Raw genomic sequence first — 17633 nt, 5'->3', positions numbered from 1 at the left:
TACAGTGTTTGGTCATTCAAAAAAAAATGGAATGTTACATTATTTATGTAATTATTCAGATCTATGAGAAAACATATTTGCATATTTATTCTTATTTACAATTTTCTCCATAATTTTTTCAAGTAGTATAAGGTTCTTTCTGTTAGTTTAGTTTAGGTTGTTTTGCCTTTCTAGTAACACTTTGCAAAGGCCTAACTAGTTATATGGTCTTGAATTATACAATACTGAATTGTTTTGGTATTTGGTACTTTTTGATATTTTAAATGGCAAATAATGAATGCGTGGTCTTAGCTTAGGCCCTAGACTAATATTCTTTGCTATGCCATTTGTTGAAAGTGTCTTGATTATATGCTCCCCAGGTCCATGTTGTGGCAAGGCTTGCTAATCGGAATGTCCTGTGGTCTTCTTTGTAGTCGCAGCGCCGCGTTACGTTCCACCTCCCTGATGGCTCCCAGGAAAGCTGCAGTGACAGTGGTCTAGGAGACCACGAGCCGGTGGGTAGTGGAACCCTGATCTCACACCCTCTTCCTCTGGTTCAGCCACAGGACGAGTTCTATGACCAGGCCTCTCCGGACAAGCGGACTGAAGCGGATGGCAACTCTGACCCCAACTCTGGTGAGTCGTCTTCCAAACTTTGTCGGCTTGAATTTGTTCTGGTTTTGTTATGTCTTTGAGCTTTAAACAGTAATCCTGCGGTACAAGTAAATGGACTTTGATTGTTTTTTGCTGTCTCTATTTGTTGCTTCATTCTTTGAAATATGAGCACCTAAGGTGCTTCATATATTATTGGCTGTTAAGTTGTATGATATAACCATTAAAGAAAAAGAAAGTTACACCATAACTGAAAGAAACCATAGGTTGCAAGATATGTTGATGTTAAAGATGTTGCAATATGAAAGCACACATTTTAGAATTAAATAAATACAGCTAAGTAGAGTATATGAATGAGTAATGAAGAAAAATATGTATATGTTTATTATATAATTATCCCATAAAATGATATTTTCCAATGAAAACTTTACCAAAAAAAATATTAATGTTACAGCACTTTTAGAATTTGTCTAGTAGGTTTTCCAGTTTGTACCAAAAACTCCAAGAAAAAAGGCTTAAGTAGTGATTAAAACAAATGTGAAAAAGGAAGATAATATTTTATTTGTATTTCCTTTTTGTCTATTTAAACTTTGGATGATTTGTTTTTTACTAGTATGTGGAGTGCGATGTATTTATCCAGAACCTTTATTCTGCACAAACTGTACTCCACCTCAGAAATCATTGCCCATTCCAGATAAGCCCTGTTGGAAGTACTTCTTCCTTAGCCTTTGGAGGAAATCTTGGGCAGGCACTATACCTACTTTGGTCATGCTTTTGTTAAAACAAACAAATAAACAAACAAAAAGCTAGTTTTATTAAGTCAACAATCAATCATTAAAGATTATCTCCATCCAGAGTAATGATCATACTTTCTATTTTATTTCAATGAAGTCATTTCTTGGTGGGGGTGTTGAGTGTGGAAGGCTGCTGCATGTGTGGGGGCAGGGATACATAAGAAATTTCTGTACCTTTCTCTCAATTTTGCTGTGAACCTAAAACTACTCTAAAAGTAAAGTACATAATAATAATAGTAAGGATAATAGTGCATCCTAACTAAACAGAACAAAAAATATTTTTTAAATTTCATTTTGAACGTACTCCAAACTGGATGCCTCCAGTGGAAAATGAGGGTCCTGTGACTTTTTTCTAATTGTCTAGCTATTTCACTTGTACTGCTTTAGACATTAAAATGCCTCTGGCATTTCTGCAGTTGGAATAAGAATATTAAGAGAAGGTGAAAAGCACAAAATGACTTTCTTAACCAGTTCTGTTGTGGTAATACGGCATTGGTGTTCTCTGACTTCCAGCATTTTGAATCACCTCTTCTTTGTCCAAGGAGGAAGACAACTGACAGTAGACACACCTTCTCTCAGTCCCACAGTCACTGCCTACCTTTACAAATCCCTTCTCATTGACAAATATCATCAATGTGAAGTCACATCTGTATCCTCTTTATGCTGAGGTTTTATTTTCCTACTCTAGGCAATCTTTCAGGAGGACCTAAGTAATTACCTGCCAGTTCTGGCTTTTGTTATTTCGTGTCCTATGCTTTTGTCACATAAGGAAAACATAAGTGCATCTTTTGACTTCATAACAGAAGGGTAGGCCATACCCAAAGAAGCAACTTCTCATCACACTGATTTTGGAAGAGCTGGCTAAGTATCTTCTTTAGGTTTCATGGCCTTGGTCAGTCTAAGCACCATTAAATCTAAGTGGTTCCACTGAATCAACCTTTTCTACACTTGTGTGAAGAAGTAGGGTGGTAGAATTTACAGCAGCTCTCTAATCTGCTTTCTGAGTCTCTAACTTCCCCTTCTACAATTTAAAAACATCTTTTATTGGAATGAAGCTGAGAGTCTCGCAACAGGTTCTAACTATCTTTCCTGCAAGCGTTTGTCCTATTGTCTTTAAGCCTCATCTAAAACCAAGACAGAAAAGACTCTCACTTTAAACATATTTGCACAAACTGTTTAAGGACTTGTTTACAGAGTTTACCAAAGTTAATTTACAGAGGTATCTTCAAAGCAGTTGCAATACGTGCAACCCCAAGTGAAAGATTTATAATTAATAAGCCAGACAATGATTCATAAATTATTTTTAGTTGAAAAAACAAAATATTTTAATTGCATATGCAAAGATATCAGAGTACAGTGACTTTAGTCAATGGGCTTTAGAAACTAATGAATATATGGGTAATTTTCCAGTTCACTGATTGAATCAGATATTTTAAAATATTCAACTACAAAGCAAAGAAAACCTTTTAAATATATATGGATAAATGAATACCTTTATGTTCTCATGGAATTATGTGTCCATGGTCAACCCGGATCAACTGAGAAGTACCTGAGTACGGTAAAAGAAAATTGCGAGATTATGTCATATACACATTCACTATCATAGCAGCAATTTCTATGCACAAAAATTTGAAAAGTATGTGTACTCTCATCAGAAATAACACATTACTAAAATATACTTAGAGAAAAGTAAAACAAAGACTTACGTACTAAAGCTCATATAAATATATACTTAAATAAAAATGTGGCTTTTGTTGTGTAGCTTAGTTTTTAGAAATAGTAAATTTTTAGTTGGAGGCAAATATACACAAATTGGAGTGGGAAATTTATTATTAAAAGTAAACTTGTGGCCAGGCTCGGTGGCTTATCCTGTAATCCCAGCAATTTGGGAGACCGAGGCGAGCGGATTGCCTAATCCCGTGGGTTCAAGACCAGCTTGGGCAACTTGGCAAGACCTCATCTCTACAGTAAATCAAAAAAATTAGCTGGGTGCAGTAGTGTGTGCCTGTAGTTCTGGATACTTGGACGGCTGAGGCAGAAGGATCTCCGGAGTCCAGCGGGTCGACACTGGGTTGGCTGTGAGCGTGCCACTACACTCCAACCTGAGTGATGGACTGAGACTCCAACTCAAAAAAAAAAAAAAAGTAAACTTGTGGTAATATGTCATTTTGCTTTTGTTTATTTACTTATGTATATGTCAGAAAAGTCAGGGATATTTTGAATTTAATCAGACCCAAATACAGTCTAGCTGTCTGAAGTCTCTAAGGAAATATATGTTCAAGAAAGCAAAAACTGAGATAAAATTAGCAGTTTGCTAATGGTTGGTGAGTTCATCTAGACCTTATATCTAGACCAAACAAATAGACAAGTTGTGTGTGTGTGCGCGCGTGTGTGTGGTGTGTGTATTTTAGGCTAAAGACAACTTTCACCAATACTGCTTTGTTTTCTACTAAACCCACACTTAAGAAAGTTTTTCAATAGCAGAAAAGGAAAAAGAGAGAACGAGCATTTTACCTAGCTTTTAACGTATTATTAACCCACGCTGCCCAAGGCCAGCATTTTATCCAATATATATGTATAACTCCTTACCCAATGGCACTGAGCCAGAGGCCAAGTAGGAGAAGACAGAAGAGGTTCTAAACCAGGAAACAAAAACAAACAAAAACACATTTCAGACTTGTTTTAAGAAGTCTCCAGTCACATGGAAAACACGACTCAACAGACCTTGCATTCTCCAATATTCAACCCACTCACAAGAACAGCGATCAATAAAACGTCTTTAGACAGTGCTCTTATGTGGTGACAGTGTCCTTATTTGTCATTGGGAAGGAAGAATACAAAGTAGGGAAATGAAGAGCCTCAGAGCCCCTAGAGGCTGCAATTCTCTTGACATTTAATGTGACATAAAGTTTTAACTTCCTTTGTAAATGTCTAGAGCAAAATTAATTAGAATAGCCTAGAAATATTCAGAGATTCAAACTGAACATTAATTCATATTAGAATAGAATTATGATATATTATCTTTAGATTTTTCAGCCACATTTTTATAATGAACTTTAAGGAATTTGTAAAGTGCAATGGAATTGATGCAGTAAGCCTCAATAGCAATAATCTTGCTATTTATATCTGAACTGTTTCCTCTGAATTCAATGGAGTTTTCTGTCTTTGGTCTGAAAATTCCCAAAGAGCTGGGATTTTATAGCAAGTCAAATAGGAACTATGAATGTCAGTATTATCTGAAGTACTACTAAGTAATATGCACTGTACCTATAAGTATTCTTATTTTTTCAAATATGCTTCTCATTATTAAAGTCATTATAAACTAGTACTAATTTCCATAATAACTATTTTACTAGTTTTTTCCAAAGAAAATATGAAATATAGCTTTCATTTTTTTCTCAAATGGTATCATGTGAAGGAGTTTTTATAAACTCTGGGCTTTAATTTAGGGTGTTGCTTCTAAACACCCACATAGTAGCATTGATCTATAATATTCCTTACTTACAATGTTATACTTTTGGGTTGTTAGCATTATAAATTACATGTTATATCTAACTCTTGGGCTATAAAAAGTGAGTAAATGATGAAGGTCTTTACATGCAATGCCAAAAATAAATTAAGTTTGCAAATTAAGCAATAATTGATAGGTTTTATACATGAGATTTATATAACTCTAGAGTGGTTTCTACTGTATCAGGCATGACTCTTATGCCACTAATTTATGTGTGTTGAAAATATAGCTTTCATTTTTTTTCTCTCATTAAAAAAAAGTCAAATCCCAGATGAGACAGAAACTTCATTTCTTTTTTCCCTCAATTCCAGGGAAACTTCATCATGCTAAAAGGAGCTGGGCCATTCTAACTCCTGGGTCATCTGTCCTCTGCTATGTCCATTGTCCAATTTGGTTCACATGGGTCTCATGAGACAGCCCTAATCCAGCCTGCTGGCTTCTTTAGGATGATTGTTGATGGCTTCATGCCATGGGGAACACAAAGGGGTTTCCATGAGGCTTTCTCTGGCCTCTGAGACCTGATAGACAATGTGGGCCAGTGCTTTCAGGGATCTTCCTGACTCCCCGGACTCCGCCTCAAAAGTTCTCAAATCTAATCTCACAGAGTTTCTCTGAGTTCTGCCCAATAGACATGATGCAGGATCTCTCCTGTCTATTTTCATCCCTTTCATCTCTCCTCTCTCAGCAGGGCTGAGTGAATGTTTTTAATATTTAGGGTTGAGGATACCAATATTTTTCTTGATATTTTTCTTTCAAAGGCACAATTCCTCTACTTTCATTTTTTCTCAGCAATAACAACAACAAGAATTCCATAATAGGAATAGAAAGTTGCAACTTAAGTAAATGCTGTTTCCATTCTGTCTCATCCTTACCTAATTAATGCATATAAAGCCAATATCTGTTTGGAAAAAGTGAGTTAGGTTAAAAATATTTATATGTATGTATGAATATATATGAGAGGTGCCAAAAAAAATGTATACACATTTTAAGTATGACATTTGCCGAAAAGATGGCATCAAATGAATGCTAGCATCACCATACGACAGGCAGGACAATCAAAGATTTGGTGGAAGCATGATTGAGTGATCATTATACTACACGTTGCCACTATAATTTAAGTCAACTTAGAAAAGTAATACATCTCTTAAAATATGTATGCAATTTTTGGCTCCCCCATATTTATGAAAATAATTAGCATTTCATAATTGTTTTCAAAATAAATAGTAATTATTGCTACAGTGGATATATATAAAAACGATAGACAACAGGAATTATTTCTTTTTTACAAAGTGTTTTTTAAGAACATATGGTGAAGAACTTCACTCCATTAATTATTGATTAGCCTGAAATACAGTTCTTACAGGAAATGCAATATACATACTTGATTTGAATATCAATTTACAGAATGAGTTGGTGCCCTAGAAACCTCTAATGGTGACCTAGAATTTTGTTGGTTCATTTCTTTTTCAGTATCATAAAACGTTATGAAAATTATGAGATAATTAAAGATATAGGAGTATGGACTGACTTTTAAGTAGTATTTTTAAATTATTATTTATTGTGTTAGAAGTTATAATGGAATTGTAGTTTTGTTTTAAAATATGTCATCTCTCTCGGTCTCTCTTTCTCTCTCTCTCTGTCGCTCTCTCCCTCTCTGCAGCTCTCTCCCCACCTCTCTCCCACTTCCTCTCTCTCTCTTACTCTCTCTCGCTCTCTTTTTCTTTTTTCCCGTTACAGATCCCCTCTGTAACAGCCGCTTTAATAAATCTCTTGGTCCTGGCAAAAAAAAAAAAAAGTCCTCATTGGTAGTGATCGATTAAAAAGATTATAGAAGAAAAATATGACTCCTGAATTTGTTTTAATACCACTCTAGCAAAATAATAATAGTAGTAGTAATGGTGAGAATAGATTAAAAAATAAAATGTCAGTAGTTGTTGAAGTTGGGTGATGGCTATCTGTGTGATTATCATACTATATTTTCTAATTTTTAAGTTTTAAAATTTCCAAAATACAAAAGTTAAGTATATAGTGAGAGACTGGTATTAAACTCAGAATCAACATATGAAATATATGAGCTCACACTTTATTTCTTCTTCCTCTATTATTTTAATCCAAATATATGGTTTACGAAAGTACAGTAGATGTTTTTGTATATAGCAAGTATATTTTCTACATTAAAGAATGTTTCTAATAGTGAAGTCACAATTAAGCAGAGATTTTCAGTAGTTACATATGTATTTGTAAGACTAGAAAGTAAATTGATAGTTGTCTCTATTAAAAGCATATTTAGTAAAATAAAATCTTTCAAAACCTCCCTCTAGAATTTGGCAGGAAAATCATGAATGACAAACCTCAGGGCTCCTTTGTTTCTAAGATACCCAAGAGGAGTTAAGGTAGGGTATGACTGGTATCCCTCTGGCAAGCTTTAGACAGTGTCTCTGTGTTTCAGGTCCATCCAAGTCCTAAGGCACACTTCGCCTATTGCTGTGTAAGTGATACACACGTGCAATATTTATTACACTGAATTTTGTCATTTTTTACTGCAGGCAAATATTTATTCCATTTCCAAATAACAGTAAATCATATTTATTTAAGAAGTTAACTCATTAACATGATCATAAACTCCATGTGAAATTAAATAAAGCCATTAATTCTAAGAAAATGGTAAAAGGATTTTCAATTGAAGATAGTTATTTTTTAAACAAATATAACTAGACTGATGAAAGAATTTCACTAATTTAAAAACAGGCAAAAACAATTATGTGATCAGATCAGGAACAGGTTATTACTGCTAATTCAGAATTAAGTCTTAATCTTGTTCCATTGAGAATCATGAATAGAGTTATTTTTGTATCTGATGTTTCTTTAAATGTTATTTTAAAGGATTTTCTGCTGTTTAATCATGTGCAAAATTGCAGATTATATTTATTTTGTAAAGGCCTGTCTGTCATGTGCCTCTGACTTTACCCAGGCTATGCTATGAATAAGCTGGTGAATTTCTCACTAAATATAGTTTTGATACCTGCTGATATTTATATTTAATGAGATCTATTTATTAGCTAGGAATTGTAGTAAATATTTTGATATGTTGTTTATGATCCCATAACAATACTGTAGATTATATAATATTATAAGTAAACTGAAACTCGAAACTTTAAGTTATTTGTCTAAAACTACTTAGCTAGTAGGTGAGTCAGATTATGAACACACGAGTGTCTGATTTTAAAGCTTATGCTTTTGTGATGCAGAGAAACCTCCTTCAGTGAATACGTGGCTTAACACAACATAAGACTCTGCACAATCATCACCAGAATTGCATTTTAAATTATATGTCACTTATCTTACTTTTAAGAGGAAGTGGAGATGTTGAAGATTGAGACAATGGGTTACTTCAATAGCATGCAAGCAGCATGAACAATTTGTGAGAGACTGCTTTTGCGGTTTCTGTTTTCTTTTATTCTTTTTTTTTTCTTTGCTTTTGGTGTTAGGTTAGTAACAATTTAGATCTTAGCAGGATCCTACAGATCATCCAGTCTAACATTGTCTTACATGGAGTCATAAAAAGGGAAGTGCTATGCCTAAGGTAACATAGTTTGTGTGCGAGTCTAGAATAGAAGAACCCATATGGGCTGACTCCTGAATCAGTGCTCCTTCCACTGGAACAATCTTTCCTTGGCATTATAGCTTTTCCTCAAAGAAAATAGGTATAATTATGTGATTAACAATTGTCTTCCCATTAATCTCTAAAGACTAGTTGCTCACTTTTCTATCCTTCATGCACAGCAGGGTCTTGCAGATAGTTAGACTGGCAATGTAGATTTGACGAATGAATAAATCAATATTTGACTAACACCTGAAAATACAATTAGACAAATTAAAAGTGTTCTATCAAGAATCAAGACAAATTCAACTAAACACACAAAAAGTATACAGTAGTATGTCATTTTAACTGTGGCTATCTTCAAGTTAAAGTATTGATTTCTTCTTTTTAATTGGCTATCTTCTTCACAATTTTAACAATATATTTAAGAGTATACTTTTACAGTGTCATGAGGTAACATAAATGGAAAGCACTTAACACAGAGCTGAAAAGAAAAGTGGCTCCTGATATATATTTTTTGTATGTATCAGGTAAAATTTTACATTCAAAAAATATTCTTCCTATTAGTCTGAGCACATGTTCAGAAAAATTAAAAATTTAAAGGACTGAGCATGAAAGACAGGCTGTCATTTGAGGAAAAATCAAGTTAATGAAATAAAAGTCTGCAGAAAAATTAAAATTATTCTATCAAATTCTAATTCCAAGAAACTGCTAATAACATAAAAGAAAAAAATCACTAACCATAATACACCTTGGGAATTAAATATGAATTCAAGTTTTTGACACAGTGCTGCATGAAACACTTTTTGTGAACCATGTTTCTGATATCTGTAAGTATCCTGGTTTGAGCAAATTACGTAGATCTAAAGAGAATCGTTCAGAGGTTTCACGTTGTTGCCTGTTGTGTTCACTTTCCTGTGGGATTTCTGGAATCAATTGAGAGTGAGCCTACAATAGTGGCCCTTGAGCTAATGAATCTACAGTTCTTCAGAGAATAGTATAGAGAAAAAGTAATCAATCCCACTGTTATTTGAGTTTAAGAAGGTAAAAAAAGGGCTATAAAAACTCAGCAATATAAAAAACATACTTTGATTGCTTTTTTATTCTGTGAATCTTTTCATTATTTGCTTTATTAAATATGTGCTTCTAACTCTAAGTTCAAAATTTATATTGTCAACTATTTTCACTTCAGACCCAGAAAACAGAATATATTCTAGATTTAAAAATCTAAATTATAAATCAAATATATATTTGCCCATCTTTTTATATGCCTATTGGTTTCCCATTGCTGAATAAAAATTTACCGCGGACTTAGTAACTCAAAACAACATACATTTATAATCTCAAAGATTCTGTAAGTCAGGAGTATGTGTGTGGCTTAGCTGAGGACTCCCTTCACAAGGCTGCAATTGAGGTGTCAGACAAGCTGCATGCTCACCCAGGGCTTTAACTGGGGAAGAATTTACTTCCTAGATTATTCCATTTGTTAGCAGAATTCACTTCCTTGTGAAGTCCCATTATCTTGCTTGCCGGGGACTGCCCTTAGCTCCTGGAGGTCACTCTATGTGAACACGTAGACCTGCCAGTATACCACTTAGTTCTTCAAGGTCTGTTAGGGAGACAGGGTCTCTAGAGTATGTCTATGACAAAATAGTTTTTTATCTTTGATGAAATCATGAGATTGCCTTCCTATCACCTTTGCCATATTCTATTGATTAGAAGCAAGTCTCAGATATCACCCACACTCAAGAGGAAGTGATCAAAGATAGTCATAAATACCAAGAGTTAGGGATCACATGGAGTCACCCTTGAATATGTCTGCCACCTTTGTATTAAGCTTACAGAACTATAAACATCACTGTGATTAGTATCCTTTGTTTACTTAAGCTTTAATGAGTCACTCAGTTTTAGAGATTATTTATTCATTCTGGAAACATTCATATAATGTCAATTGTGTGCAAGATAACCTCTTAGGTTCTGCGGATAGACATTAACACGCAGGAAACATAAACAAATTTCAGTTTAGTGCAAGTGTTCTTAATGTGAGTTCCTTGACCCAAGAGATCCACAAATAGGTTTTTGGAAATCTGTAAAGTTCCTGAAATTGTTTTGTAACTTTGTTCTATGAGCTATAAACCTGTGATGCCATGAAGATTTTATAAACCGTAAAAATAAGAAGGAAAAACAAACACTGATATTTGTAGGAGAGAACATGATGTAATATTAGCAAATTAAACATGAGTTATATTAGCGAATTAAACTTGAGTAATATTAAAAAATTAAAATAAATACTAATAATATACAAAAAAATGGATTTTAACATAGAGTAAGTCCTGAATAGAAACTAATAAATAAGTCTATAGATAAAGTGATACTCTAAACAAGTGACACTGGATACACAGAAATTATCTAAGTAAGTAAAGTATGTGTGTGTTTTTAAGTGCAGGGTAGGCTTCCTGGTACTATAAAAGGTCATGATCAGTTGGGCAAGCTATGAAAATTTCAATATCTTTGGGACATGTGCATAACTGATTGACCTTATCATGGTTTTTAGGTCTCAGATATCTAACCTCCAAATATTGTTATAAATATCACAGTATTTGAAACACAGTAGATGCTCAAAAAATGTTTGATATTAACTGTTCAAGTGACAATAAATGATACTGGATTGAGAAATAGGTTGGGATCAGATTTTGAGTGAGGGAAAAGAAAGAATAGATTCAATTCCCATACAGGAGATGAAATAATTGAGAGTATTTCCTGAATTTTAGTTTGCAAGACTTATTGGAAAATTGCATAATTAGGTTAATTAGAGAATATAAAATTCACATTCAGATTAGTGAATTTTTTTTTTAATTTTAAAGTTTGAGTTGCTGAGCAAGGTTGCCTAAGAACCAAGAATATGATTCTGAATTGAAAATTGAAAACTGTTGAACTACGAGGGGGGACCCAAAAAAAATTGGAAATATTTTTTGAAGAGTGGATCCCTTGTGGTATAAGCTTTCCCCACCAGGTTAGTGTTCTAGAAACCCATCGACATCAGTGCACCAGCTTTTTTTTTTTTTGAGAGTCTTTCAAAATAAAATCTTTCATTGAGTTTCATGACAGGTGATTTAGGAGTGTGCCACCGTGCTGAGTGTTCAGCTGTTTTTGATCAACAATGGCATGACCTCCATATCCCACCCACTCTAATCACCTAGGCTCCCCCTGAGCAACTTTTTTTTGTTTCCCCAAGTGAAAAATTTCTCAAATGGAAATGCTTTGCCAATGTGGATGAAATGAAACAAAAAACAACAGAATCACTAAAAGACATCAAAATCGACAAGTTCAAAAACTGTTTTGAGCAATGGAAAAAGCGTCCTGATAAGTATATTGCACCAAATGGAGAGTACTTGGAAGGCAACTGAAACTTAAACTTGTAAGAACAAGCCGGGCTCGGTGGCTCAGCGAGTAATCCCGCGCCTTTGGGAGACTGAGGTGAGTGGATTGCCTGAGCCCGCGGGTTCGAGACCCTCCTGGGCTGCGAGACCTCATCTCTACAATAAATCAAAAAATCAGCCGGGCGTGGTGGTGCACGCCTGTAATTCCGGCTACTTGGAAGGCTGTGGCGGAAGGATCCGGAGCCCAGCAGGTCGACGCTGCGGTGGCCGGGAGCAGCCACTGCACTCCAGTCTGGGCGATAGAGTGAGACTTCAACTCAAAAAAAAAAAGAACAAACACACAATTTTTTATAATTAGATTCCAGGGTTTTTTGGGTCCCCTCCTCATAAAAGGTAGATGAAATTCTGGGAGTAAGTATAATAATTAGAAGAGTAAGAAGGAGCCCAAGAAAAAGATCCTGGCACACCTTACATTTAAACCAGGCCAAGGTAAGGGTAGAATGAGAGCAAAGACTACAGTGTTAAGAAGGTACAATCAGAAAAGCATTTGAAAGCTCCAGTGATATCTGAGTTCTATAAATAGTTAATGGTAGGTTTTTTTGGAAGTACTGTGGAATTATGATTAAGAACACATACTGTCAAGTCAAACTGACCTAGATCCTAACTTAGTGAACTTACAGCCACAGGGATGTTGGCACATGATGCAGGTTCAGCTTTTAAAGATTGTTACATTTAATTTGTGTTGTTATTATCAATACATAATGAAAGGCATAGAAGGAGCAATACATGAGCCTTAATTATTTAGAAAATGACCGTGGTGAATTTTGAATTGCAAAATTATTGTTACACACTGGAAAAGAAATACAATTCTAGAAAAACATTTATATCAAATTCTGAAAGTTTTGTTTTTATTTTTTGTCACCTTTTTTTTCCTACTTGCCATGCCTGATGGAGTCTCCAATACATCACAGTTTGCTAAAGACTAATCAAATACATAGTAAGATATGTTTATGCCCTAGTATCTTCTTTGTTTTTCTTAAAGATAATTACCACTTTATAATTGTAAAGGATTAATGGTAATATTAATTTTTCACAGCACACTGGAATGTTTTATTACTATGTTATTTTAAAAGAAGGTACCATGAGAGAATTTTCTATAATATTGCTTAATGTAGTTACACTGCTATAAAACAGGCAGGGGCACAGCTTTTTCTGCTGGAAGTTTTAGATCTTATCCATTTCAAGAAAGGCTTTTATTCCTAAGAAAAGAATTAACTTTGAATGTTTATTTTTAAAATGTAAAGTTATTAGTTATATTATATAATGGTTGAGCTTATTTAAGGGGTCACAAGCATAGTGTGTTTAATATGATGACAGAAACATCTGTAGTAACAACATGCCTCCTAGTGTAAAATAAGGGGAATGTCAACTTCCCTGGTGTGCCGCTTGGAACCTTATTTCTGTAGCTACTCTCATGTGATTCATCCTTCTCAGAAGTAATAAAGAGAAATGGCACTTACTTAACTCTGAACGTGCAATCTTCCCTAGGGGGAAACAAATATTCTTTGTATATTCGTGTTTATAATAATTTGAGAGTGGTAAAAGTGATAGATAAATAGGTATGCAAGTCAGTAGCTATAACTAAAAATGACACTTTTGCTGATCTTGATAGCTCTTAGAAGTGTAAAGTTAACTTTCTTATACCTCAAAATAAAGTTATATCACAAAAATGGAAATAGATTACTAATTGCAAAGAATATACACTTATAAAATTAAGCTAATATTTTACTTGATCTTTATAGACATAAAAATATACATACAGACATTTGTAAATAAATAATATTATCCAGAGTTTCAAATCAATTTTAAATTCTTGAAGAAACTAAAACTGTCTAAAATGTCTCAAATTTACCTTAATGCTATTTTGACATGCATTTTTGCCAATAGTAGATAACTGCTCAGAGTAGTGTGGTTGACAAATACATGGAGGCTCCAATTTTAATAAAACTGAAATAAGGTTGCCAGATGAATGTTTGATTAAATTAGATTTTTAGATAAACAATTACATTTTTAAGTCTTTTAGAATGTTTGATTAAATTAGATTTTTAGATAAACAATTACATTTTTAAGTCTATATGTTCCAAACATTTCAATATTGCAATGTCCCTTGCAATATTTGGGACATAGTTGAGATAAAACATTTTCCATTGTTCATCTGGAATTAAGTTTAACTGGCCAAATTGTATTTTATCTAGCAACTTTATGATTTATACTGTAGTTGTTTGCATGTTAATAAGGTAATAACATTCAACACTGGAAACTCAGTTTGCGGCCAGGCGTGTGATTACAGGCTCAAGCCTATAATCCCAGCACTTTGGGAGGCCAAGGTGAGAGGATTGCCTGAGCCCGTGGGTTCCAGACCTGCCTGGGCAATTTGGTGAGACCTCATCTCTACAATCAATCAATCAATCAACCTATCACTAAAAAGAAATTCAGTTCTTATATTTAACACTGTAAATGCATTTCTTTATGAGAGAGAGAGAGAGAGAGAGAGAGAGAGATTGAAATTAAATTTTTTAGTCGCACTTGGTGGCTCAGCCTGTAATCCCGCGCCTTTGGGAGGCTGAGGTGAGTGGATTGCCTGAGCCCGCTCGGGCAGCGAGACCTCATCTCTACAATAAATCAAAAAATCAGCCGGGCGTGGTAGCTCATGCCTGTAATTCCGGCTACTTGGAAGGCTGAGGTGGAAGGATCACCGGAGCCCAGCAGGTCGAGGCTGCGGTGGCTGGGAGCGGCCACTGCACTCCAGTCTGGGCGACAGAGTGAGACTCCAACTCAAAAAAAAAGAAATTAAATTTTTTTGTAGAACTTTAAGGTTTAGGTTTCCTATCCTAGCAAGCACATACCTAGAATACACAAATGCATATTTAAGATATTTCAAGTAAGGGAACAAGGGAAAAGTCTATGTCATGGTTAACCACTGTTCGTACAGAGCACAAATCATGCTTCTTCTATCTGCCGGCTGAATAACCTTCTGCAGATTCCTCTGATTTCTACAGATTGCAATGAGTTAACACATGTAACCCACTGAGAATAGTTTTAAGTTAATAACAAGCCTTAATAACATTAGCTGTTATTATAAAAATTAAAATAAAACTAGACAATTAAGCAAATTTCTTGGCTTCAATTCTGTTCTCATAACTAAAAAACAAGAAACAAAAACCAATCTTCCCCATATTTCAATGTGTTACTAATTGACTGAAGAAATGTATTATTTTGGTGTATTTGAGAACATCAATATAATATCTTAGCTCTCCTTTTTTACTCTACTTTTATAGATAGTCAATTTTGTTTTAAAAATTCACATGATTTAGCATCTGTTGCTTCAAGAGTTACACAGATTTAGTTTAAAAAGGAATTTGATTAATACCATTGAGGAAATTTGGTATTTCTATAGTATCAACCCAATCATCTACAAATAGTTTTCATGGTGAGTATTTGGTTGCATATAAGGAACATGAATGATACTCCAGATTCCAAATTTTTATTTGAGTTTTGGACCCTTATAGACTTATTTCTATTAATTGGCCAGAAACTTATTTATTTCTTTATAATTAATAATAATCTAACTCCATATCAGGTCTACAAACAGGCAACGTATTATACTTTAAGTAAATTTGCCAGTTAATCTCCACAAATCAAATGCATGGTTAAAAATAAAATAACACCTTCTTCATGTGCCATAAAAAAAACAAAATCATGAATTTCGCTGCAACCTGGATGGAACTAGAGTCTATAATACTGAGTGACCTCTCACAAAAACAAAAATCCGAATATCACATGTTCTCACTCATATAATGGACCTTGAACATCCAATGCAATACTATGAGAAAATGACTGATGGTACTGGAAACTATGGGGGGTAGGGGGATGGGATTAACAGTAGCAAATATCTGTCGGGGGATGGGAAAACACTTCTTATCTACAGGGTGCCTGAATGAAACGTCATTGTACACCTAACCCTTAACTGTACCCCACAAAACCATAATAAAAAATACTGATTAATGAAAAAAATAAATAAATAAAATAAAATAAAATAAAATAAAATAACACCAATTTAAGTGCTCACGAGAAGGCAGGAATAAAACTATGAACTTCCTAAAGATCAGGCATTGGTTTCATTGATTTATTTTTTAATCCTTTTATGTTTTGACATGAATAGGTTTTTTTATCATGCCTAAACATTCCATTTCAAACCTTTTTTCACATTAAGAATAACATAAGAAAACCTGAACTAGCTTTTTAAATTTTCCATAAATGAAAAAATAATTTGCTTTAATCAAGGGTGGGAGTACCTTGTCTCTTACATTATATAAGATGATCCTTTACACAAAGCATAGTATGACAACTGTGAAACTATTATCTAGGAACCAGAAACAGAGGTAGGGATCCCATGAAACAACAAACCCAGACTTAGCATGGGTACCACCCTTTCATAAGAGGAGTGGGGTCTCATGGAAATGTTTATCAAAATTTTTTCAATTAGGAAAATGTATTTTTATATAGTCAAAGAAGTTATTCATTCAGAAATGGATATTGTGTTCTGATTTAAGCGGCTTTAAAAAAAGCTATAGAAATATCTAACAGTAACTCTTCAGTAATTTCTCCTAAGTCGTAACTATTGTGCAGTAGAAGATTATGATTTAAAATAAGAAGTTCAGGTATTTTGAGCCAGAAATACCAATACTCCACAGGCAGTAAAATCTTGATATAAGCGACAAGCAGCATAATAAAGAGGGAAGATAAATTGGCCTCTGTTCTATCAATTTTACGTCTTGCTAGCACAATCAGAAGGCTTTTTGGTGTTTTAGTTCATTTATTGTTCAAAAAGGGTATAAAGTATAAAGGTATTTTATGATCTGCAGGCCCTTAGGAACAGGAGCTTTAGAATCAGGAAAATGGAGGAGGAAACTGGGCCTGTACTTTCTAGGTGTGCACTTGTGAAGTCTCAATATGTTCTCTCTGGTTCTCTTTCCCTCTCCCCTTCTCCCCCTCTCCCTCTTCTCTTCTCCTTTCCTTCTTCTTTTCCCATCTTCCCCTCCTCCTTCCCCCCCCCCTCTGTCTCCTTTCTCTGTCTACATAAGATAATAACATAAATATCTAAAAGAGAGGATGTTGATGCATTAGTAACAACATAAGCAAATTGTCCAAAATAAGTTCTGGCAGATAACAAGAGTTCCAAAATGTCAGCACTACTGATATTAAATAAGCAAAGCTTTCTCTCCTTGCTGGTGTCAGTGTCCTCGGACTGAGTCCTTCTAATAGGATGATTCTAATTGATTTTGAGTTGATAATCTGAAGAGAAAATTTAAACAAATAAAGAGCTGTGGATATTTCCATGAATGAAGGATCAGCATTTATACTTTATAATTACAAGAAAGTCTATTTTGACTATTCAGATATTTTTATCTATTTTGTGTCTCAAAAAGAAATAGTTTCAATGTTTTTTAAAATATAAAATCAGAAGAAAGGCAATATACATAATTATTGCAGTTTAGGTGGTATTGAATAAAAAGTTTTAAAATTCTCAAATGGTCAACTATTTTATTTTATTTTATTTTATTATTTATTTATTTATTTTTTAGTTGGAGTCTCACTCTGTCGTCCAGACTGGAGTGCAGTGGCCGCTCCCGGCCACCGCAGCCTCGATCTGCTGGGCTCCGGTGATCCTTCCGCCTCATCCTTCCAAGTATCTG

General features: G+C 34.3%; 1 protein-coding gene across 1 annotated transcript in view; it reads left to right on the top strand.

Moving 5' to 3' along the window:
• Positions 1-417: 417 nt before the first annotated feature.
• LOC103270313 (protocadherin-9-like) overlaps positions 418-17633 on the top strand; it is a 337837-nt gene continuing 320621 nt past the window's right edge. Inside the window, exon 1 of the mRNA XM_008067848.1 lies at positions 418-615. The gene's annotated coding sequence lies outside the window, so the exon portion shown is untranslated. The remainder of the gene's footprint in view (positions 616-17633) is intronic.

This window comes from Carlito syrichta, unplaced genomic scaffold (assembly GCF_000164805.1).
Source record: "Carlito syrichta isolate Samal-C Ts95f unplaced genomic scaffold, Tarsius_syrichta-2.0.1 Scaffold309789, whole genome shotgun sequence".
Lineage (NCBI taxonomy): Eukaryota > Metazoa > Chordata > Mammalia > Primates > Tarsiidae > Carlito > Carlito syrichta.
This window is presented reverse-complemented; position numbering and strand designations above follow the sequence as displayed.